The sequence below is a fragment of the Musca autumnalis genome, unplaced genomic scaffold (genome assembly GCF_047663935.1).
Source record: "Musca autumnalis isolate F117 unplaced genomic scaffold, ASM4766393v1 scaffold_5, whole genome shotgun sequence".
NCBI classification, from domain to species: Eukaryota; Metazoa; Arthropoda; class Insecta; order Diptera; family Muscidae; genus Musca; species Musca autumnalis.
In genome coordinates this window covers 115089323-115115381 of record NW_027412088.1, presented here as the reverse complement: position 1 = coordinate 115115381, position 26059 = coordinate 115089323, and the positions used below count along the sequence as shown (strand labels likewise).

The 26059-nt window shown below is 33.7% G+C and overlaps 1 protein-coding gene across 7 annotated transcripts in view; it reads right to left on the bottom strand.

The window, feature by feature from the left end:
• Window positions 1-26059, bottom strand: part of dpr12 (defective proboscis extension response 12) — a 508475-nt gene that overhangs the window by 431670 nt on the left and 50746 nt on the right. For all 7 annotated transcript variants that reach the window (XM_073992337.1, XM_073992340.1, XM_073992338.1 and 4 more), the window contains exon 2: window positions 9656-9700. The gene's annotated coding sequence lies outside the window, so the exon portion shown is untranslated. The remainder of the gene's footprint in view (window positions 1-9655; window positions 9701-26059) is intronic.

The window sequence follows — 26059 nt, the reverse complement described above, 5'->3', positions numbered from 1 at the left end:
TTTGCGATATACACTTACATAGGGCAAAATGTGACTCATCGAAATAATGGTTTTAGACCCCAAGTATGTTTGGACGAAATGTGTTTCAGACAATTTGGAGTCGATTGAGCAATGTCCGTCCGTCTGTCTGTCTGGCTGGCTGGAGCGCACGATAACTCTCGAACGGATGAACCGATTTGGTTCCAATTTTGGCTTTCGTAATATTTTGTCCAAACTTAGTTTAAGTTCAAAGATGGTCCACTCCTTCCGGTACCTCCCACACAAAAGTTCGAAAATGTTCGGAAAATTTGTGCGCACTATAACTCTTGAAGGTAGTAACCGATTTGTTCCATACTTCGCACATCCTGAAATGTGTACCAGACTTAGATAAGGTTTCAATATGGCCTCAATCGGTGCCGTGACATAACTCCCAACGGACATAACTCCCAATTTTTTTGGGAGCTATGTCCGACCCCCCTTAGCGGACATAAGTCCCAATGGGAGTTATGTCCGTTTTTAAAATGTAAGTGGTTTTTATTTAAATACAATTTTTATTTCAAATGTATAAGAAAAAAAAATTAAAAAATTCACTTTAAGTTGATATGCATTTTTCATTTCAAAAAAAAAGTTATAATTGATTTATAATTTTTAAGAAAATTAAGTACAAAATAAGTAGTAGCCATCTCAAATCGAACTATATTCAAAAAAATTTGCCTTCAAACCTATTTTAAACGAAAAATACTGCCTAAAGGAAAATAAGAAGTTTTTGTTAAAATTCACAAATACTTTCTGAAAAAAATATCGCTCGATTTTTTACAAAAATATTTTCACGAAAAAACGAAATGTATAATTCCGCTTACATTCTAACTTCTACTCTAAAATTTAAAAAAACGTATAACTATAAATTTCAAAATTAAGCAAAGAAATAATTTATAAAGTAAGAAAAAATCGTTGGGAGTTATGTCCGCGATTTTTTTGGGTGTTATGTCCGCTTTTCTTCACGGACATAACTCCCAACGAATTTTGGTAGTTATGTCCGCAAAGCGCAGCGGACATAACGCCCAAAATCATTTTGGGAGTTATGTCCGGGCACCGTCTCAATCGGTCCACTCCTTCGGGTACCTCCCACACAAAATTTCGGAAAAGTTCAGTCTAGGGTCATCTCTCGAATCGCTTTGATTTTTGTTTTAGCAACTTGTATTCACTGCCCCCAATACGGCGGTACAAGTTTCATTAGGGGCAAGTCCATACTTCCTGAGAAAATAGCATGAAAGTTGCAAAAAACCGCTATGACACCGTGCGAGGTGGTTGGAGCGCAAAATAACTCTAGAACGGATCTGCCGATTCTGTCCAACATTAAGCCTTAGTAATATTTTGTCCAAACATAGTTTAAGTTCGAAGATAAGGCATATCGGTCCACTCCTTCAGGTACCTCCCCCATAAGAGTTCAAAAATGTTCGGAAAAATTGTTCGTACGGTAACTCTTGAAGGGAGTGGCCGAATTGGTCCATACTTTACACATCCTAATGGACTATATTTGTCCAACTCAATTACGATGGTAAAATTTTTTTTCAGGGGCAAGTCCATACTTCTTGAGAAAACAGCTCGAAGTGTGTAAAAACCCCATAGGCACCATATAATGTCGATCCATTCCTTTTAGTATCTCCTCCGCAAAACGTTTGATCTTTAATCCTAATCAAAATTTTTGTCGGTTCAAACGCCCAAAATTTTTAAAAACTCCTAAATACATACGTTTTTTTGGGGAAAAATTGTTTCAATATACACAGGATGAGGGTATATCTCTATCGGCAAAGCCGACTGATACTTTTTACTTGTTGTTTTACACAAATAATAAATTATTTTTATTTATTCTGGGATTTTTGCAATGGCTTGTATTTTTATTGCATCTTTGAACTGAATAAAAACACATTCCGAAGAGTGCCTTTAAATTCACATCCAAAGCACTGCATCAAAACACGTGTTTTGGATGCATATTGCACTGCATCCTATACTACCCTAAAGGGTTAGTTAAAATGCGATTCCAAAGGGTTTGTTAAAATGCAGTGCTAATGGAGTGCATCTTTCAGACGCCACGCTCTTGTAAAAATAATGATTGAATTTGAATAATTTGATGCTTTTCCAAATCACTTGTACATATGATTTAACTGTATCTTTGGAGGCAAACTTTTTGTTGGGATATTCATGACAGAATAAACTGAGGGTTTTTTGAAAGTACAAACCCAAGCGAAAAAACCCTAGTTGGTTTTTTTGTGTCAGATCCAGCGTGCATTTTATGGCCCCATCTAAACATGGTTAAATTTTGACTTTATAAAGCAATTCGGGGCTATATCTCTGAAACCAATGCGAATCTTCTTCTGACATCTGAAGCAGTTTTGTATATAAGGACAAGAATAAAATATTTGGGGAAGAAATGAACTCGAAAAACTACAAATAATGGGGGACAAGCCCGTTAAACTATTCGCTTGGACTTACGGATAGAAACGGCATTGTTAATTTATATATTATCTTTTAACATAAACGTAACATTTTGAACGTTTCTACTTGAATTCCTCATTTCGGGACATGTTGACTCCACACAAAAACTAAATTACACCTACATGCATATAAAATGATAAAAAAAAACAGTCAGAATACTGAACTTTAACGGGATTTATGCTAAAAATTGAACTTTTTGTGAAGGTCCCCAAAGATGTGAACCACTTGTTAACTTTTATATGATATTAACTTTTATATATGTTTACGTTTCTTTTTTAAAGTTAACACTTCAGATAAGATGAATCTGAAAGAATTTTGTCGATATGTGCATCCATAACAAAGTTATAGCTCATTAAATATGAAAAATATTTCACAAGTAATCTAAAGCGATAATCATATTAAAATTACACTAATTCCGAAAATTTTGTTGATAATATTAAAAGTTTTGGATAGGGATTTGATGGGTGGTATAAAAATATAAAATTTTTAACAATAGGTTGACATCAAAAATTAGAAATTTAAATTTGATAAGAATAATATAATATTTCGTAGAGTAGACCTTTTGATTGCCACCTTGGTTCTTGGATTTATTTAATTGGACATCTCTTCCGAAGCGAAATGCGTAAAAACTTTCTGACCATCCTTGCAACCCTCCGATGTATATCAATATTTTAATGACTTTTCATTATAGCAAAATCTGGGAAAGATATATTTGGGGCTATTTCCAAATCTGAACCTATATGGACCAAAGGTGACAATTTTCATTCATTTTCATTACCATCATAAGTATTTGTGCAAAAATTCATCAACCTAGGTCAACTCCTATTTTTGTTCACTTTTGTATGAAAGCGGCAACACTGTGGGACGCACAGTGGAAAAAATGCAGGTCTTGCGTGCAGAAAATAAAGGTGGATATTTTATTGGAATTTTACTTTATTTATTGATATATGGGCAAACATTTGTAAAATTAAGCTTTCCTTTTTAAAAAAATCAAAAAAAATTTTGATGCTACATTAATGATTTTTGGTACATAGATTAAGAAAAAAATCGTCATTCCAAATATATATTTGTTAATAACCTTGACCGTTGCGCCCAAAAGATATGACCGTTTTCATTTTAATATTTAGAAAAAATTCTAAAATAATCGTGGCTTGATATAATAAGCTGTTATATCTCATTACTGTTAACTGAATTCGTACGCTTTACGATGACGTCAAAATACTCTTAAAAGGTTTCAATGGATTCGCGAAAAATCAAATTTATTACAAAATTGTACCTATTTGCATATATATTTTTGAAATAAAAGCGATTATGCTTACAAAAACTATGTAAAAAAATACAACAGCATCCAGACATTGTGAGAAACAAAATGAAGCCAATGGCGTGAAGGTCGGAGCTATAATATTCATGTTATTTACAAAAATGCGAAGAAAATATGAGGAAAAAAAAACAAAAATTATATTGTTCTTATTTTGTTGTTGTATGATTTTAAAGGAAAAGTTTAAGAAAAAAATGGTACAGTTCTTTCTCTTTTCATCAAAATTTCGAGCAATAATGAATATATTCCGCTGCAACCAATTTTTGCTTTATAGTTTACCTATTGCCGAAAGTGTTTAGATCACAAGGACTTCGAATTGTGGCACAAAATTAGAATAAAGTTAAAGTAAATATTACAACTTTTGAAGCGCATAGAAACCGCGTAGTAGTGGAAATGACATGATGATGCGCATCCGATTTTCGAAAACAGTGAATCCCTTTTATTTTATATACACTTTATAAAATTCTATTTGGGTATAAAAAAACAGTAAAATGGCTATGATTTCAACGAAGTACATTTACATTTTTTGAGTATCCGATTTTAATGATCACCATGAAAAAATACATCATTCTATGCCATTTCAGTCCGATCCATCAAGAACCGTGGATGTAGCATCTCACTCAATTTTTAGAAAAAATATATTTTATATCTGGATTCCCGATAGTTTTTAAATATCTGTGATTGCACATTTTAAACAGGCGTATAGTTCTATTTATTTAATCAAAAATTACCTATTCAAAAGGCGTTTTAATACGCGATATTTTAAAAAACATTTTTTGCAAATTTTCGAAATTTAAGGGGTATCATATCCGCCGATCTAGTGGATGGATTTGTACGCGCCATGGCTTATTAGATTCAGAACGCAAAAAAAGGAATTTTACGCGGGTTTCCACGGAAATCGTAAGACAGTTCTAAAATTTGGACCAAAAAATAGGTCTTTCAAAAAATTTACGCACAAAAATTTTGACTTTTACTATAAAGACTATACGCTCGACTTATACATAAAAAATGCGAATTCGCGAGTACTACAATCACATAATAAGCTTTTTGCTTCAAAATGTTAGCATCATTTTGACGCGGTTAAAGTGAAAATTCGAAAAAATGATACGTAGGAAGCTTAATGTCTGAAGTGTATTCTTTAATTTTCTCTTTGAGCATTAAGCTGGGCATTGTATTTTAAAGATAATACTTGGACAATAACAAACAAAAACGTGTTTGCCCCATTTTTACACATTAATGTGGTCACAGCTTCCGCACAAATAATTATTTTAAAAAATCCCTCGGTGAATCGTGCTAAAAAGTATTTTACCGATATACGTTCAGGGTTTGTGTTGATATACAACAGTTCGTGTGTTACAATACACCAAACATGCGCTTCAACATTTTCGGCATTTTGTACATTACTGCCATATTAACCAACCGAAATGGCCAAAATTTCATAATTTACATCAACCAATTGAAATGAAATATGATTTAAATATACATAAGTTATGTTGGAGGATATAATAAGAGTTCCAAAGCACCTCATCCTGCTGTTTCTAGTAACAAAAACTTGTATTTAACAGTTTGTTTGGAGTGATGCGTCTCCTCACATTCGTTTCCCTACTTCTACCCATATCTTAGGAAACGTAGGACGGACTTTTTCATTTAATATTTTTTATCTGCTATGCTGTAATCACTTCTAATTGATGCACCAAAAATAAAACAACGAAGTATTTGGTCTGTTCCAGAATATGCAAGAATAGTACATTTAGTCGATATTATAAATGAAACCATTAAGTAAAAGATCAAAGTCGAACGGGGCCGACTACGTGATACCCACACTACATCCTATATCCAAGTTAAACTGATCTGAATTCAGTGACATTTTGCAAATTGCATCAAAATCGGAGGCACGTAGCGAGGTTGGTGCACCAATTCCTAAAATCGGGGAAAGATTTATATGGAAGCTATATCCAATTCCTAACCGATTTCAATATAATTTCAATATAATATTCCGAATTTTTCAAATTGCATCAAAATTGGACATAATATGCGTGTTTGGTGCACCAAATAACTCAAATTGGGCGACCATTTATGTACCAAAAGCAATAGAGTTCTTCCTATGGCTAACAAATGATCTTCCCCAATTTTCAGCTGAATCAGACAATAAATGCCACCTGTACGTTGCGAACGGGCGGACAGACGTGGATATCTCTACAAGAAACTATGGGTCTATCTCGTTTTGCATGTTACATATGTAATGTACCACTGGGCCAGTCAATAATATGACTGTTGGTAAGATGTTCCGACCAAGGTTCTGTCGGGAAGAGGACTGCGGGAGCCTTTGAACAGCTAAGCTTCAGTCGGTTGGGGGGTTCTCGTCCTTTCCCGAAGAACAAGTATTTTTACAAGAAAAGTTTTATAGACTCCCTTTTTAGTAAGGTCAACAAATTTAATATGAAAATACAAATGATAGGCATCTAAATATTACCCCCTAAAACAGCAGATATTCAACTCTTTAAGTATATATATTCTCTCTCAGATGTTACGAGAGTATGCGCGTCATTACCCACCCTTACCTTAGTCTTGGTAGCGCCGAATTTATATTACCAGACCACATTGTTTGATCTACCTAGTTTGTCCCTACCACATATCAGTACGAAAACACACTACTTAAATTTTTACCAATTCATTTTCTTAAATGATTTATTCACGACATCATATAAGGATATACTAAAAAAAAATCGAGCTTACAGTAAGTTCTTAACCTATGTAATTTTAGTTTTCATAGTAATAAATTGAAACCTAATTTTTATTGCCCCAAAATGTCGGGCAGAAACAATCTTAAACAATATGCTTCTAACTATTTAACAAAAAATGCAATAACAAATTTTATGTATTCAATCAATAATAATGGTAACCCCAATTCATTGCAAGTGAAACAGATCAAGAAAAAAAATTATATGTATATCAACAATATGCGAAAAGAATGATATCAAATACAAATTACAACAACAACAGGAGCGAATGCAAAAGCACCCACATTACGCAATAATGATTTTTTTTTGGCCTGTTCCCGTACTTTATAAAGTGGTAAAAGTCGTAAAAGTTGTAAAAGTCGTAAACGATTTTCATATAAATTTTGTGTACGGGAACGCAAAATGTGTAAAAGTGGTAAAAATTGTAAAAACTTTTTAGTTCTGGAACAGAGCTTTTGTTTGTTTTGTACTCACCAAACTGCATAGTCGATGAAGGCCTCCATAGATTTGCGATCATGATGATGCTTACGTTGATTTTATTGCATACTTATGTTCGTTTGTTTGTATCTAATGATCTTTGATCATACTAATTAAGTTCGAACGAACTTCCAAAAGAACTTGGGTGACCACTATTACTTAAACTTAATTATCGTCATTATAACGCTTGCCAAATTCAATGTAAGGTAGTAAATGATGATTAAGATTATTCAGGAAGAATTTGTTATTGTTGATGCGACTTATGCTAGTACCTTAAATTAAGAGTGACATTGAATTGATATTGAAAATTTAATAAGTATAAAGATATTTAAATAAGAAATTATGTAAAACAATACTGGAGTTTATACTTATGTTGGGAATTTACTCGCTGCTGGATCTTTTTTCCATTATGTTCTATACTCTTGAAAATTAATGCAAAGATGGGACTGAGTTTAGGGTGGTGCTGACTTAGTTCTCGCTTGTTTTAAAGATGCAAATAGAATATCATATTGCACAACGTAATTGCTGAACCACTACCCAAGTCACAATGTGGATATCGGTGTCCACAGGAATTGTGGTCTTTTTTAGGGTTTTCGTCAAAAAAAGCAGATTTAGTTTGGTAGATGGTAATGTAGATTTTCGTTTGCAGGTTCTGTAGCAACACGCTTGATTGGCATACAAATATTGTAGCCCCGGCTCACTGGCTTGTGAGAAAGATATGAAGATATGAATATTTTGGATACCGGGGAAATTATTTGATGTGATTTTGCCACGAATTCACTTTTTATTTTTTAGCTATTAATGGTAAGAATATTATTCGCCTCGTTTTCCTATTAGGAAGAAGGAAATAATCCACTGTAACACACTATTTTTAAGATCACGTATAAAATGAATGTTTACCTTTTCAAATTGATAATATTTATTATGTTTTCATTGATTTTAATTTATTATTTATTAAATTCTTTGTTATAACTTTGTTAAAGCCGGTAGAAAGTAATAAGATTTTTATTTAAGTTTGGTACTTTTAGCTTTTGTTCTTCTTTAGAATGACTTCTGTGCAGCTTCAATGACAAACGAAAAAGGAATTTACCTGCTGCTTTTGGTGTAGTTGAAGGGTCGGTTTTGATTTTGCTTTTAACATAGTGAGAGAACAACAAAAGAAATTAGAGTAATCTCATTTGCATATCAATTGCGTTATCGTTTTTGATCATAACTAAATGTGGTAGGGTTACCGTACCACCATGAAAAATTCTGAACTAGTAAGGAATAAATAATTTTCTTTCTGTTACGAAAGTACCAATGCCCACAATTTTAGGTGTAGAAGTTTTTTGACTACTGGGAACCCCAAATAACTAATTTTAGTTAATTCGGTAAGTTTAAAGTTTGAAAAAACCTGAAACCACAAGAACTGATGAAGAAGTTCTTAACCTCAGGGATCCATAAATTCCAAATGTCATCCAAACTTGCGCGAGAATGTATATACGAGCAGTTGTATGAGTGCTATTCCGAAACACAGACCTACATATGTCCACAAATTTTTGTGGAGAAGTTTCTTGACCTCTTTGAAAAGTAATTTCAAGATTACAGCTAATTTGGACTTAAAACGTAGTTAAAAACGTCAGAATACTTGTGATTGGTCGGTACCGTTATACACCAAAACGTAGGCCTGTATCTTTCCAAAATTTCCTAAGGTCATATAGCTCGATTAATTAAATTAATTAAAAATTTCGCCGTCATATTTCAATTTTTCTGGATGCTAAAATGATTACCTAAGACGGACGAAAAATGTTGTAGAGAATTTTCACTGCTACAACATTTTTTAGTCCCATTTATACAACAATCCTAAAAATCTGAACTTTGATCGCGATTTATTTAAAAAGCTCTCCGGCGATTTTTTTTTATTTTTCTCATCTATGACATTGTGGTTTCAGAATCCGCAAAAACTTCCCAGCTGAAGCACCTTCCATTTAAAGTTGGTTCAGGCGCACAGTTATAAATTAATATATGCGTAAAATTGTTGAGCTATTTAAATTCGTTTATCACAGTTTGTGATCGAACTTTTAATCTAAAAAAATTATAAAACCACATATTTTTGTAAGGCAGATGCGATAATTACTACACTACTATTTCAGAGTGTTTGAAATATCATATTTAAAAACCAAATTTCTGATGTAAACGTTTGTCAATTGGTACCATGGCAAAAGACTAAAGTTCAGAAAACGGGACAGTGGAAATTGCAGAAAGAATCATTTAAGAATGAAAATCAGAACTATGAAAACACTTACAAAATCAATTTTGTTTCCTGAGACATAAAGTTCAGGTGTACACATCGCTTATATTTGGTTTCAAATTTTCACGATGGCCAATGCCAATTTGTGTTATGTTTTACTATCGTCGTTTTTTTACTATCGTCGTAATTATTCTTTGACAGATGGTGTTTGCAAACTGCTATCTCACGAACAATATCTTTCTTTTAATTAGATATTCTAGAAAAATCCATTAAATTTGCTATAATTTGGATACAACGTGTTCGCCATTCTGTCCCCAATTCTTGCTGACATAATTAGATATACTTTAAAATCTCTAACCACATAATATACGTACTTCGTATATAAATCAAAAGCAAACGGATGTTTACACTTACCTTCAAAAGGTTCCTGTGTAGTCGTTAATGGATGGCGCAAATTATCTACAAAAGTAAAGATACAAAAAGGGTTATTCATTAATTAATTTCTATGAAATCAATTTGCGAAAAGAATTTAAAATTTAATTAAAAACAAATCATTTGCAATTTATATCAGATTACGGTGAGGCATAAAACGTCATCAGAAACGACCAGTAAATATTGCAGCCGACGCATTAAATTGTATTGCTCTTTGTTGCCATTGCATGGCATTATTTCAATTTGCCCATCATTAACAATAATTGCAAACATCAATGTGTATGTATGGTATGTATGAGTATGCGAAATGTGTATTCATGAGTGTTTGTGTGTGTAACAATCATTACGTTTCAGAGGTATTTTGCAATGTATTTCATCAGATAACTGTTGTTTATTTTATTTTAATATCCCTACAAAGTGGTCTTATCACATGCATGTTAAAGCGAACGCAATCAACGGCAGAGGCAGGTCTATATTCACGATGCTCTTCCATAACTGTTCAGATCTCGCCAAATTACAGCATCACATCAGATCTCATCAAAGCCAGATGTCATTATCTACTCACATTCTACTGTCACCATGATTCCATCTCAGTGATGTGATGTTTGTGTGGTGCGCGCACGGATATGAGTGTAAAACGCATAATTTATGTACATACATATATAGCAGATGAGTATACACACTTGCAAAACGGATTTGCTAACGGATATGAGGTTTGTTTATTAGGGTTGGTAAAGGCGATAATTTAAATGTCTAAAGTAACTTTTAAAAGGTAATACAAGAAATATTCATATAGAAAAATTCAAAGCATTACAAATGTTTGAAACAATATCTTAAAAAAAAACAAGAGAAACGGTGTTGGGATGGTCACCATAAGGAAAACTCTAATCTTGCAAAATACAGTCAGACAGTAAATCAGATATATTTAAAATTACAGTAAAATATAGAATTTAAGCTCACATTAACAGTAATTAGATTTTCTATTAAAAAAAACGATTTTTTTACTAAAAAACTGCGAAAAAATATTCTTACAAGCATTAAATATCCTTTTTAATGAATGACAAGAAAGCTGAGGCTATATCCGTGACGGGGCCAACCAAGTGATACCTTACACCACTACCACTGTGCATAAGCTTTTCTGAGATCGACATTTCTTTTAGGAAGATACTATTTTCTATATTGGTGTATTAAACCAAATGGAAGCAGAGACATTTCTCAATAAAATAATAAGGGTACAGTACAATTTGCCCGTTAATTTAGTCTGGACGCGTTCTTAAACACTTCAAAATAGCTGAAGTCGGGTGGTACCAAAGATTTACGACTGCCTGAAACCCCAAATGCCCAATTTCAGTCAATTTTAGCAGAAAATGTAGATACAACCCAGCAAAAAATCAAATGGGTTTTAAGAGTACTTTGTCGTAGTCGGAACTACCTTAAAAACCCCCTACTAGCCCATTAGTTTAACATGAGCATGTCGCACTGAATAACTAGTTATTTTATAACCACAAGAGTAACTAGTTATTCTATGACCACTAGAAGTTGAAAAATAATCTAAAATACATATGTTCCATTTTTAGAACAGTTAAGGAGGAATTTGTTTTCAATTTCAACACACTTCATATTTTCATTTTGATTTTTCTCTATGCTGGATTCGATCTTGAGAACTTCTGATTCGTAGCAGAACACACTACACACTGTGCTACGCGTACGAATGCTAAGGGTTGTTTGAACGCTTTTGTATATTGTTAACAAAAAATCGCGTGCCGGCGGCGAGCGGTGAACACACAACTCTAGGATTTGTAGTCGTAGTTATACCAAACCCTCGACATATGTCCACAACTTTTTGTGGGGAATTTTCTGCATTATTGGGAACTCCGACTGCCAGCGAATTCGGGCTAAAAATGTAGGTAAAACAGCAAAATACCTGAACAGGAAATCGCTAACCATGTTGTTACGATATCATAACAACAGAGCTTAACCTCTGGAAAATACAATTTTGAGTGACAGATAAGTGAAAAGTGATTTATAATATGTCATACATCAAGAAGAACGGAGTCGCATTCAGATTACACACAGAAGGGATCGCTCTAATTGCTGTAGAGCTCAAAGACATTTGGACTAAAATATTGGAGTATATCGGACTAAGCCATTCAGGCAAAAACTAGGAACAATTCTGGATGACTACGAGCGCTGCAGAAAAAATTAAAATTTACTTCATTGAAGGAATTTGTTGACATCGCCAAGGTAAAAGCCGTATGGATGTGTAAAAAGGATGTGAACCTCTACCAACTGCAAATTTAAAGCAAAGGAAGCGTTAGTACTCGTAATTTCAACCGCAAACATGTTAATGCCTACACCATCCAACCGAAGGAGGGAACTTACCAGCTCGGCTTGATTGTTCCGAAAGTATGGTAGTACAACATCAATGAGCAAAAGGGAGCACAATCCAAAATGCATTGCAACACGCCTTGTTACAAGCTCAATGTTTTCGTTCAATAAAGCAGCAACGATGTGCCTGCAAAATTCTGCGGAAGGCATTGAAATCCCAAACTCATTTAAGGATCCACAAAGAAGCTCCTCGGTTGAAGGACTACTTGCTGAGTACGCTTTATCTGGAGAAGTGGAGCCTGTACATTGAAGGCTAACACGTTGAGAGCTTAGAATATCAGGTTGTGATTCTCAAGCTAAACAAATTAAGTTGATTGCGCTCAAATTGAAAGATTGGGAAGCTCAAACAATCGCATAAGGTTGCCAGAATGTGTCCCAAAAAAATAAATAGAATAAAAAAATGTTGAATGGACTACCACCTAATTTTTTCCATTTGATCCAAAAACATTTTACATATATGAAATTTTATCGCGATCTTAGTTTCCATAGTAATTTGTATGGGGACCGAAGAAGAATTTTCACGAAATCGCTCTAAAGGACTCATTTGAAAAGTTTAACAGTTCGTTGTTATGGCTAAAAGTTCATCAACCGCCAGCACCACGTGTTGGATGGTATTCTTTGCGTTGTCATGGACGATGAGCTCCATGTATCGACGAAATCACAAACATCAAGTACTTCTTTGAGCAGGACCTCACTCGTGCTTCCGCCACTCTTCTCTGAGTGAATTGAGATCCCTCTCGTGCCATTCCAAATAATTTAAAATACCAGCGTTCAGTAAAGTCCAATAAAATATAATAAAAACCTTCAAGGTATCTCAAATCAATGTAATCTTATATTACCCAATCAAACCACAAAATGCAAAATATTATAAAACTCTAATGTAGATAAAAGATTCGAAATTCCATAAATCGGAAATCCCATCTTGAATATAATTTTGATTAAATTCATGGGTACCCAATACGAATGTCTTCGATAAACCACAGTATATTGAAACGAACTTTTAAAGTATATAAAAAAAGAATTAATTAAAATTATTGCCTTAAATATTAGAGCTTGCCAACTATTGTTTCTAATTCAGGAAAAATATTGTTTTCGTGAATATGGATATAAAAACTGTTGCATCCGCTCTATTATTCATGTGTGAAACATGATTGATACTTTTATGTTGGTTGAGTGCGATTACGATTTTTATTTTTCACCCTCTTACCACACCCACAAACTCACAAAACCAAACAAAACATTTTCGATAATGATGTTTGAACACACCAAGGATTGGGATGTTGTTGTTTTTTTGTTATATTATCACTTGTTATAAGCTGCTTATTGGCAAAACCATGACGTAAAGGGTATTATTTATTATTTTTAATTTAATTGAAAATACAAATATACATTCTTGATATATGAAACACCAACTAAATCGTTGGAAATTCCATCCATGAAAAAAGCCTGAACTAATAAAATAGACCATGATGATTTTTTCTTTCCATTTGAAAAATCTTTAAATGTTCCTTTTTTAATCAGCGATTTGATCAATGATTTTGTAAGCAGAATCATTCTTGTTTAGACAGATCGCATTCTAGTATACTTCACGAAACAAATACATCGGAACCAAAATTTATCTACAGTTCATTAAACTAGTGAAGCAATTTAAGATTAAAACCGATGCAGAATTGACTTCCTTTGGAATTCTACTCCATTCGAATTATGATGACTGCCTTTCAGTTGATCTTCCGATCCACGATTTATAGTGGGTTCTTGTTTAAACATAGGTTTGTTTAAAGTTCGAACGTTATATAAACTAAAATAGCAAAGTCAATAACCAGCTAAGGGACTCCATATAAACACACTTTATTGGAAACTGGAGTTTTCAAAAATCAATATCCATACATAGGGACATAAATTTACGTTTGTTTCTAATGAAAATTGAAACAAATGACTTGTTGAAAGCATAAAAACATAAAACTAATTGTCACATAAATTTAGCTCAACTGTTAGCCACGCTTAACAAGTTTGTTGACTTTTAGCAACAAAAAATATAACATGTTCAAATATTAACTTTTTTTATTTTATTCGCGTATTTGTTTTGCGACGAGACAGAAAACAACGATTTGATTTTTTGAACATTTCCACTCGATGTTTTTGTTGGTTATATAATATAGATTTACCTCTGTGCCGAAGAGCTTAAATTGGGTTGCACATAAAGTGAACATCAACAGAAACGGAAGGAAAGGGTTTGGAAGAGTTTGCATAAAAACGTAACTCTAATGAATTTTATATCTTCACTGATGGGATTTGCTGAATTTTTAATGGTTATAAATTTAGCAACCATATGGCATTTTTTATGGTCCCTATCTTACAAATACAGTTAGCTACCTACATACCTAACGAGCAGGATGTCAGTCTGTCGATGCTTGTGTGTGGGGAATATGGGAATGTTTTTATCCCATACAATTCTAGCCACACAAACACATCCGTTTTTATTTGAATTTGGTTTGCTAACTGGGTTAACTAAAGCCTCGCATTCAGTTTTTAGTCAACACTCGACCAGCAAGCCACTTAAAAGGCTACTGACTGAATACAACTAAAAACCAAATATGGCTTATGTTTGTTGTATTTCGTTAAGAGGGTTGATGGTAACCAGAAGTGCTCATTCATATCCATACAAAGGAAAATGGCTTCAACTGAAAAGCATCGTCCACCATACAGGACTTCCTTGTTTTCCTTTTTTTCGTTTTCAGGTAACTCTCATTGAAAGTATGTTGGAAACATATTCAACATAAACTTTGGCATTTCTAAATAAAACTATAACATTTTCAAATCCTTATGGATTAGGTTGTACATAAATAAATACTCACTTCCATTTTAAATGTATATTAATTTTTTTAAAATTATTTTAAGAGGTCGCATAACTAGGGGGTGGAAGGTATTGCTTCTTACTTTTGCATGTGTAATCTTTGAACGAAGTAGGAACGACGTTAAGTTCAGCCGGGCCGACATTTTATACCAACACGAACTATGGGGGCTATATAAAGACATAGACCTATACCGATATATTTCTGGTGGAAAGTTAAATGACCTAAACGAAGTCTTAATACCAAATTTCAGACATTTCGGTGCGATATTGAGGTCACAATCGGGAAGTACCGTTCTATGGGGACTATACGAAAACGTGGACCTATACCAACAATCTTCTCTTCTAGAAAGCATATTACCCCAATCGAAGACTAAAGACAAAATTTCAGCCATTTTGGTTTTATGAAAAAACTAAACCTTTAAAATACCGAAAATCGGGAGGGGCCGTTCTATGTGGACCATACCCACTAATTTCAGGTGGAAAGTTTTTTTACCCCCGATAAAGTTTTAATGCCAAATATCAGTCATTTCGGTTGGGTTTGAGGCCACAACCTTCCGAATGCCGAAAATCGGGATGTACACTTCTATGGGGGCTATAAAAAGCACAATTCTGAAAATCGGGAAGTACCGTTCTATGGGGACTATACGAAAACGTGGACCTATAACAACACCTCTCTTCTAAAAAGCTTTATACCCCAATCGAAGACTAAATACAAAATTTCAGCCATTTTGGTTTGATGAAAAAGCTATACTTTCAAAATACCAAAGATCGGGAGAGGCAGTTCTATGTGAACCATACCCACTAATTTCAAGGTTTTACCCCCATAAAGCAAGATTTAATGCCAAATATCAGTCATTTCGTTTGGGTTTGAGGCCACAACCTTCCGAATGCCGAAAATCGGGATGTACCCTTCTATGGGGCTATATAAAAGCGTGGGCCTATACTGAAAATTCTCATCTAGAATATTTTACACCCCCATCGAATACCAAATGTTATCTGTTTCGGTTCGATAATGTCGCTGAAACCCTCACAATACCGAAATCGAAAGATACTCTTCTATGGGGCTATTTAAAGACGGTGACCTATACCGACAAATTTCGTGTATGCCCAACGAAGGCTAAATACTACCGAAAATCGAGAGGTATCCCTATATGAGGGATATATGAAAACCTGATAATTCTCTTCTAGAAAATTTAGCACCCCCATCGAAGTCTAAATACCAAATTATATCCATTTCTCTTTCATAATAACTCTGAAACCTTCAAAATACCGAAACTCGAGAGGGACCTTTACCGCAAGTGGAAAGTTTTTTTATTTCGGTTTGATAATGCCGCTGAAACCTTCAAAATACTGAAAATCGGGAGATACCGTTCTACGGGGGCTACATGGCTAAAATGCTCAGAAAATGTCGCCAACATTACTGAGGGGTATTTTTGGCACCGTTGAAAATTTGATTTTGCCTGACCTGAGATTCTAAATCAGGCATTTAGCGTACAAGGCGACTGTACATACCATTGCTCCACGGCAAGTGGTGTCTTAAGACACGCTGTTCGGGGTGCACTCAGTTATATGAGAGAAGTCTCCCTTCTCCCTTTATGTTTGTGGAACAATCGTCTAATATCCTTAATTGGACAGTAATTGTATATGGGCGCCATAACAATACGTGAACGTAAGTGGACAATTTTCAAATCTATAGACAAAAAACATGTTTGTGAATGGCTTCCCTACACTATATAGTGGAAAACTCTTACCAAATTGCTTTATTTTATATATCAGAAGCAGCAAAACCATCTTGAATATCGCATCCATAATTTCTAAAGTTAGTTAGTTAATAGGGTATTTAATACCATTTTAAGAGCACCACTTTTCTACTTCTCAATGAATACTAACAACTATTTCAAAACAACAATTTCTAATCAGCACATACTAATACAGAGTTTCGAAATGTTTGTTTTCCTTGTTTAGAAAAGTTTTACCAGTTGCTTTTGTTATTTCGTTAACCGTAACGGACTCTAAACATTGATGATTCCATTATGTTGCCAACCAACATTCAAATCTCCACACTGGATGGTTGCCTTATGTTGGTGCCTTTAAATATGGAATGATTTTAACGGGTAACAGAGATTGAACTAAATATTTTTATATAAGAAGAAATCAGGCGTAACATTGAAATAAAAATAATGTAACTAATTACTTTCTTGGCGCCAAACGCGACGATCATTTAATTAAAATCGTTAAAATCGTCTTCAAATTTATTTAATAATTTCCTCTATTTTACAAAAGAATGTATTTATAAAATGTATATCTTAGCTTGATAGCCGTTATTTTGTTATGGTTACTTCGGTCCTATCGTCGAATGGACGTTTCTATCTATGGATGAACCTTTCATCTCATCTATGTGTGTTTTGTGGACAGGCATACAGACAATGGAAGTAAATATATATATATATGTATGTACGTAGCCATGGATTGTGTTTAGTCAGGCGTGCCGTTGGTGGCTTAACTGAGTTCACGGCTGCTGTAGTAACATCAAGACTATGCAAATATTTTTAAAAAGCTTTAAATAATATCCGCAAGTTATTCATGCAATGTTGTCCTGGTTCGTTAACTGCGCTTCTGTTTTGCATCTAAAAAAAAACAAAATACTACAACCTTAAGGACGAACAGCGATTCAAAAAAGTAATAAATAAATAATGGTGGAGTAAGCACAACAATTCACAAAACATTTTTCAGGAAAATTATCTACTAACTACTCTTGGTGGTATTCAATCAATTTTAAATTGCTATATACAATATGCTGCATACATACCTATATGCAAATACATACATATGTATGTGTGTATGTACATGTGTATTTTATACGATTGTATGCATTTATTTGTTAACATGTTTAATGGTTTGTCAAATAATTTTTTCATCATCATATATAATTTAATGCCGCTTTGCTAATAATTTATTCAGTAGTTATATATGTTGAATAAGTCAATTTCGTTTGATGTGATGACTTGTAAATATTTTTATTGTTGTCAATGATGATTGTAGTTTTCTGATTACGGTGTTAAGTTTGGTTAAGCAGAACTTTGTTTGCCCTCAGTCATGAGAACCGTTTGAAATCTTAAAAAACATAAGGTTTTTGGTTGAAAACAGGGTTTCTACAACTAAGAACAACAACTGAGAACACAAATTTTAATTTACAGGAGATTAACACTATATACTACACACATTCTGCATACATTTGTGCCATATTTAAAGCACTTCCATAAATGAGTATATGGCAATTCGACAATTCTCGGTCGGAGAATCATTTATGAGTACTGTGACTCTGAATATAGATACATGTGATGATGTAATCATTGAAAACAATAGGGATTGAAGGCCAAAATGTTGCGGACAAGTCATATCGGTCCACTTAACCCTTTGAACAACGATTTTTTCCCGTCTAGATAAAAACAATTGTTATATCTATTGTGACTAGTAGTCGCAAAAACAAGCATTCTGCAAAAAAAAATACTGATTAAATTCTTGCCGTTAGGTGGTTTCCAAATGTTGCTTGTGGGCAACATTGGACCATTGTGGGTAGGAAAAATTAACAAAGTGTATTTCTTAAGACTTTGCATTATTATTATATTATCATTATTTATGGCGTGGAAAACACCCTGGCCGCTCTTTCTACTTCGGTGATATGAAATAAGTATATTGTACCAAAAAGTGTAAATTTCCTTTAATTTCAATACAATCTTCGAATAATAATATGAATACTTATTATAGTTATTATAAAGTTCGAGATGACAGGCTGAAGATTGGTAATAAATGGTTTAGATGGAATTCAGAGAAGAAATTGGTGTGCGGTACTGAGGACGCTGTACAAACGTTGGTAGAACTATACGGCAATGATTTTAATCTAAATCTTAAGTATAATATTTTAAAAAATTCTTGAATTTAAAAAACTGAAAAACTCAAAAATTCCCATGCCTACAAAAAATAATTTAAGTGTTATAAACAGAAAAATTGTTAAAATACTATCCTATAATATAAACGGGCTTAAAAACAAGGGTCTTCATCCCGAGTTCTTTCAATATGTTAGGGACTTTGATATTTTTGCATTAAGTGAGACGCATATAGAAGAGAACGAAACAGATAGATGGGAAAAATAGTTTAGTGAATTCATTTTATATTGGCAGAATGCAGAGAGAAGTAATGTGTACGGACGAGCAAGTGGTGGTATCTTGTGCGGAATCAAAAGAGATCTACGAAGTAGTGGAATAGTCCATGAGTTTATACAAGCAAATAATTTAAATGCAATAAGAATAACAACATCGGATACTGATTTCCTTTTTGTTCCTGTTTATATAAGAGGCGATAATTGGTCAATCGAATTTGAAAATATAAAAGATAATCCGGACACCACAAGTTTCGGCGATGTCCGGATTACCGAGTAATAACAAAAACTTATAATTTTGTACGTTTAAATCATTAATAACAGGCTTTTACCAGATAATCACTTGACGTATAAGATAAACAAATTCATATTAAGCAAATATTACGGGTTTCGACCATTTTAAGACCGGGAGCCGCTTCCCTTGCTACAAAATTTAGTTCTTATATTCCACCAGCGTACTTTAGGTGACATTTGCTGATTATTTTGTCTACAACTGGTGTACATTTAATCACAGTTTTTTACGGATATAAACTTCGTAGTCCCTGTACATACAGAATTCAAATGCACTCATCTCATTATGGGGAATTTCTATGAACATCAGCAAATAACTTCATCTCGTCAACGAAACCAAAAACAGATATTGTTTTATTTAAATATAAATATATGTCGCAAAAAAAGAAAAAAATTTAATTTAAATCTATTGGTTGCATAATTACGAGAATGCAATACAACAATCCTTAAGGTGGATACACATTGTCAGTTATAAATGGCAGCCTTGCTCAAAAAATCGATTGCTAGCTAGTGTGTCTGTTCACTTTTGTCAATCATCATGTAACCACTAAATATTTTGTGGTTGTTGAACGGATAGACAGTTCTCGATAATTGCGAAAAATTGACAGTCAAAACTGACTATGTGTACTGCACTTTAGTTACCGGTGATTTTGAATGTAAAAGAAAGAAAACACAAAAGGACATACTGTTTTGTTTAAAATTTATTGAAATCTCTATATAAGGCCTCTACTTGTTTAGCTATAAATCGTAATGTAAACTAAGCTTTTAATCCCACCGCTTTAAATGATTTAAACAATTCTAAGTACAAAATCTTTGAATACATTAAATGCACCAAAGGGACTTTCTGACTAATCGGAGGGCTAATTAACTAAATCATTTAGACAACATGAGCACTCAACATCGATTTTTCAGGGATCTAGGCTACCTAACCTAAGTTTTATTGTATAACTGACTTGATAGTGGCTATCTAGAAAGTCGTTATTTGGACCGAAAACTTCGATAAACTCAAATTTTCTTATTTAGATACCAGTTGCTGTTGCTAAGAACAAAAACGTGCATGAAATAAATAAGAATCTAATGCTCAAGATAAGAAAAAATATTGGTGTCCGGATTATCAAGTTAAGAAAAAATGTGATGTCCGGATTATATCGAGCTCTTCCCGCGAAAAAGGTGTAAGCGACAAAAAGCAAATTTTACGGGAGACGATTTTTATTGAATATCTTTTGATCTAAGCTAGATTTTTTATTGAATTTTGGTATAGTTCCGTTACTAAATCCTATTTACTAAGCAAATAAATAATTTGTGGAATATCTTCAATATAACGGTAATTTGTGTCACTTACATCTTTTTCGCTGTCACGCAATCAAACTAGTTCGTTAAGAAGTGGCGGTTACATTAAAACAAATTTATTTGAAACAAATAATTTTTAGAGTTATTCACATCTACAATTTAAAAACAAAGTAACTTTCTTTTATAGCGAGTATTTATTCGAAAAATTATAATATTAAAGCGTATTTCTTGTACTATAGTCGAATAACTACATGGTATGTTAATGTGCAATTTTGATGTAAGCGACAATTCGCCGTCAACTAAACACGTAAACAAAACAAAAAGGGCGCTTACATAAAAATTGTTTTTGCTCTAATTTCGTAACGGTACATGACAGAGTTCTAAACATTTGGGAGATGGTGTGTTGGAATATTCTCTATCAATTTCCGTAAAAAAGGAAAATCGAAAAAAATGTCGCTTACATCCTTTTCGCGGGAAGGGCTCGATATAGTCTACAATGTAAAAGATTCTAGTGTCCGGATTACCGCGATGTCCGGATTAACGATTGTCCGAATTGTCGAGAGTCTCGACTCGAGACTATACTATATTATGCATTTTCTTCCACAAATCTTTCCAGTAAAAAACATTGTCCAATTTATAGGACGTTCGAAAAAAAAAATATATTTTTTAATACATACCTCAATTGATGAAAACATCTAGCACTTATTGGTTCCGTTTTACAATATCAAATGAAATGTACTTGCAGTTGTTCTGTATTATTAAGAAACAGTTGTACCATTGTTGTAAAAAAACAGCTTAAATTCATTAGTTTACCGTTGATTTATACAGGAAATCGGTTTGGTGATTATCATCAAAATACCTCTGAAACGTCAATTTTGTTTAACAACTTTCAAGTACTTAATACACATAGCTATAAAAAACATATGTTCGTAGGTTTGTTTGTATAATGTAATCCATTATCTATATATTGCCATTTCTGTATTATAATGACATTAGGCGAGCAACACAATGTGGAATGTCTCTAATTGGAAACAAACAATTCCCTTAATAATTAAAAACCAATCAGTGAGGCCAACTTAATTAGTTTCTCTAAGTTTTATTAGTTCTTTTGCAAAAGACGATGATGATGTCCGTAATTATGTCGCTTGTGCAAGTACTTGTTGTACATATTTGTCATGTCAACCAACAGTCAAACATCTACCACTGCTCGCGTTTTGATGTGCGGGGGGAAGAATTCACATTCCTTAACATTGTTGAAACAACTTGTCTGCAACTTGGTAACAAATAAACTCTGACAAGGGGGAGTATTGTGTAACATAAAATTGTATGTTGTAGTTGCATGGAATACAAAACTGCCAAACAAAAATTGATGTTTAATAACAAGTACAATAATGATCCGGAATGTACAACTTATTCTCTATGGCACAACAACAATATGATTGTTTAGTAGAAATTCGTTCTGACCATCTTGGGAGTATAAACATCATCAATATTAACTCCAACCAAAAAAAAAAAACCGCAATTACACCAACATCAGCAAAAGAAAAAAAAACAATAGCAAATAATAAATGTTTATGATAAAGCAAGGGACCCAAAGGAATTGTAGATTGGTATGAACCTAATATAAGTATTTTACTTTAGCGGCATACCCGCCATGTGCCCTAGTATACATCAGTGCATGTTTGCATAAGAAATAATATGTACATTAGGGCGACCAAAAAAAAAAGACAAATTTTTTTATGGCGATCGCTTAACGTTTATTAACCTTTGTTTCCATAGTAATTTGTATGGTACACAAGTTGCTTTTTCACGAAAATTATCTAAAATCCGCATCGATGAATTTTTTTACCAGTTCATTGGGAGAAGAAAGACTGCCTCCAACTTGGAAGAAGGACATCGCTGTGAAGTTACCCAAAAATGACTACTAGCAGCCATAATTCAAAAAAGAATTCAAAGGCAAGCTTTCGACACCATGGCACAATAATGTAGAAGGGGTTTTGAAGTTTTTGATAATTCAAAAAAGAATTCAAAGGCAAGCTTTCGACACCATGGCACAATAATATAGAAGGTAGGGCAGGTCCGAAAATAATGCCTGGCTGTTTTAGCATATTCTGTCAGAATTACTATAAATAAATATGCAACATGTTGTACTGTGTTTATCCGTGTTTTTGGGTCAATAACTAAAAAAACGCAAAAAAATGAATGGAAGGCCATGTTTTCTTTACGGAGTCAACATCTTTATATGCTACAAAGTTTGTTTCATCACAGTGGTATAAAGGAACAAATTTCTAGACAAACTAAAAAAAATATAGAAAAAATAGTAATTATTCGAATCTCACTACCAAATAGGACCTTAACTTTTTGTGAGTAATCGTAGTTTAATACAAAAAATTTAATGAAAATCGAAGAGTACAATCATTGATAAAAATTGATTTTAAATATTTAATCGCGAAAATTGCCCACTGTGCAAATTTCTATTTTTTTAGATAGCTGATAAAACAACAAAAAATACAAAAGAGATTTTTTCTATTTGGACCAATATTAAGAAGTTAAGAGTATTTCTAGCACATAGTTTTTACAGAATTCGACTTTATATACTGAAACGTTTTGCTAATGAGCAGCATCAACACAGCGAAAAATAAAGAAGTGTCCGATTTCACCCAGAAATCCCTATATACAATTTGTGTATACTATTTTGAAAGAATGACGGGACGAAGAGAAAGAATTTGCATCAGCTGGTTGCTATGACTTGTAGTGATTGTAACATGCTTCGACACCATCAGATGAACTGCTATATCGAAAGCATTGGGCAATAAGGGAGTGTCCCATAAAATAATAGGTTACAATTTACAATTTACTGGATGAAGTCTGCTCTCAGAGAAAAGGTATCACATGGGGTCTATCACGATAATTCGATATGCGGGTGATATCTGTCTTCTCTGCCACAAGATATCCAAAATGCATTCAAAATTAGACTAGAGACTAAAGATTACCATCGACAAAACTAAGGTCATGAGAAGTAACAACAGTAGGAAACACTGTAACAACGAATGGTGGTGCAGAAACGGATGTAGTCAATAGGCTAAACAAAGCAGGAGCAGCATTCGGACAACTGAAAGTAAAATATTCTAGACAAGTGTAAAATCGATTCTGCTACACGACAGTGAAACCTGGATACAGGTATTCATAAACAAATGTCTCAGGCTCATATTTAGGATATTCTGGCCCAATGCCATAAGTAACATAGAACTGTGGAACTTAATGAATCAGGAACTCATACAAAATCAGATTAAACGTAGAAAATGGATATGGATTGGCAACACATTAAGAAAAAGTTTTATTGTATAACCACAATGACGATTGAAGTGCGAAAACGCATTAAAAAACAACTACAAAGTATTGATTATTACTATAAAGGAAATTAAGTAAACCTTCGGAAATATCCGTCGAAGTTATTTTGAAATAACTTCAGTCAGCTGTGCTGACGGAGATATACTCTCTGCCTCTGACAAAAAAAAAGAAAAAAAAACAAAAAGAAGCAAACAGAATAAGTATACGTGGAATCTGTAGGTACCGTAATGTGAGGCTGTACAAACTAATGGACATACACCAAAAAAATTTAGTAAGAATTTTAGTATTTACCGTCAGGGTTTTTTGAAGCTTTTGGCCCATTATCTCAGGAAGTTTGGAATTACTCCGAAAAAATTTGTGCCATTGTAAAAGGGCCGCTAAGATAACCTACTGAAAAATAGTTCAAAACGATCCGATTTTGTGTGGGAGATAACCTAAGAACGGTACCGATATAGTCCATATTCCAACCTGATAAATGAATGGATGCAGTAATACGATGTACAAAGATTGGACCATTCAGAAACTCCCTGGGAGAGTTATCTTTACTTATGGACTTGCGCCCGAAAACAATTGTACCATTGTAAAGCGGGCTGCAAGGACAACCTGCAGAAAAAAACTTCAAAACTATCCGAGAAGAGCTCTTAAACTTCACTTTTTGCCATATTTGTGTAGGAGGTACCCGAAGGAAGAATTAATATGAGGTGCCAAGTTTGGACCAAATCGATTGTTCCCTTCGAGAGATATCGTTCACACAATTTCACAGCAAATTTTGAACTTTTATGGGGGAGATACCCGAAGGAGTGGACAGATATGGACCATCTTCAAATTTAAATAAGGTTTGGAGAAAATATTACAAAGTGCAAAATTTGATTCGAATCGCTTGATCCATCCGAGAGTTATTGTGCGCACCAGCCAGACAGACAGACGGACGGACATGGCTAAATCGACTCTAAATTGTCTGAAACGAATTTCGTCCAAACATACTTGTGGTCTAAAACTTTTATTTCGATGAGGCACATTTTTGGTAGTATCAAAGTGTATATACTCCGTTAGCCTAAAGGCTGAGGGTATACAAATTAATCAAATGTTTAAATTATTCATTGAATAGTTAAAATACCAGAGAACTCCTTTAGCGATACTTTCATTGGCATTACTTACACTCGAACATCTGTACTTGTAAACGAAACAAATATTTCCCTACTGATATGCGGCTACAAGGCAAAGATGTGTCTTGAATCTCAATTGCCTAATGTAACTACAGTCGAAATCGCTTATAACGTCGTCGTTTATAACGTCATATCGCTTATAGCGACGAAATCCAAAAGTCCCGAATTTCTGCCCCTTATATTCCACACAAATAAAAATCGCTTATAACGTCATATCGGTTGTAACGTCGGTTTTTTGTGAAATATTTGAATTTTGCTATCGGTTATAACGTCGAATCATACGAAAAAGGAATAATAATAATAATTTGTTGTATGTAAATTTTTTTCAAACTCAAGCAACAACAAAATACCAAATGCACAACATGTTCGAAGAAGGCGGTCTCAAGTCAATTAAGCTTGCAGTTTTGCCACCCAATGTCACATCTGCTTTACAACCCATGGACCAAGGTGGAATAAAATCATTAAAATCGCATTGCCTGATCGGCAAATATCCACTATCCTGGCAAGAATAGAAAAGAAGCAAAGTACGAAATTAAATGTGTTGGATGCCGTGTTATTGTTAGATCAATCACGGAAAAATTTAACGTCTTCTGTCATTGGTAATTGTTTTCATCATGCGGGATTGTTAATGGTCCTTTAAACGATTCTGAAGACATTTATCTTCATTCTAATTTCTCCCGTAGAAGATATTGATTAATTAGTTGCCATCGATGACAGAGTTTTCACATCTGCCATATATAATGACGACGATATAATGTTGGAAGTTTTAAATGGAGGAAAGTCTAACAAAGAAATTGCGGATACTACAAATGCCGCCAGTGTCAGAGCTGTAGAAACTCTTCAAAAATTTATTTACTCAGAAGGTGTTACAAACAAAAATGTGGTTT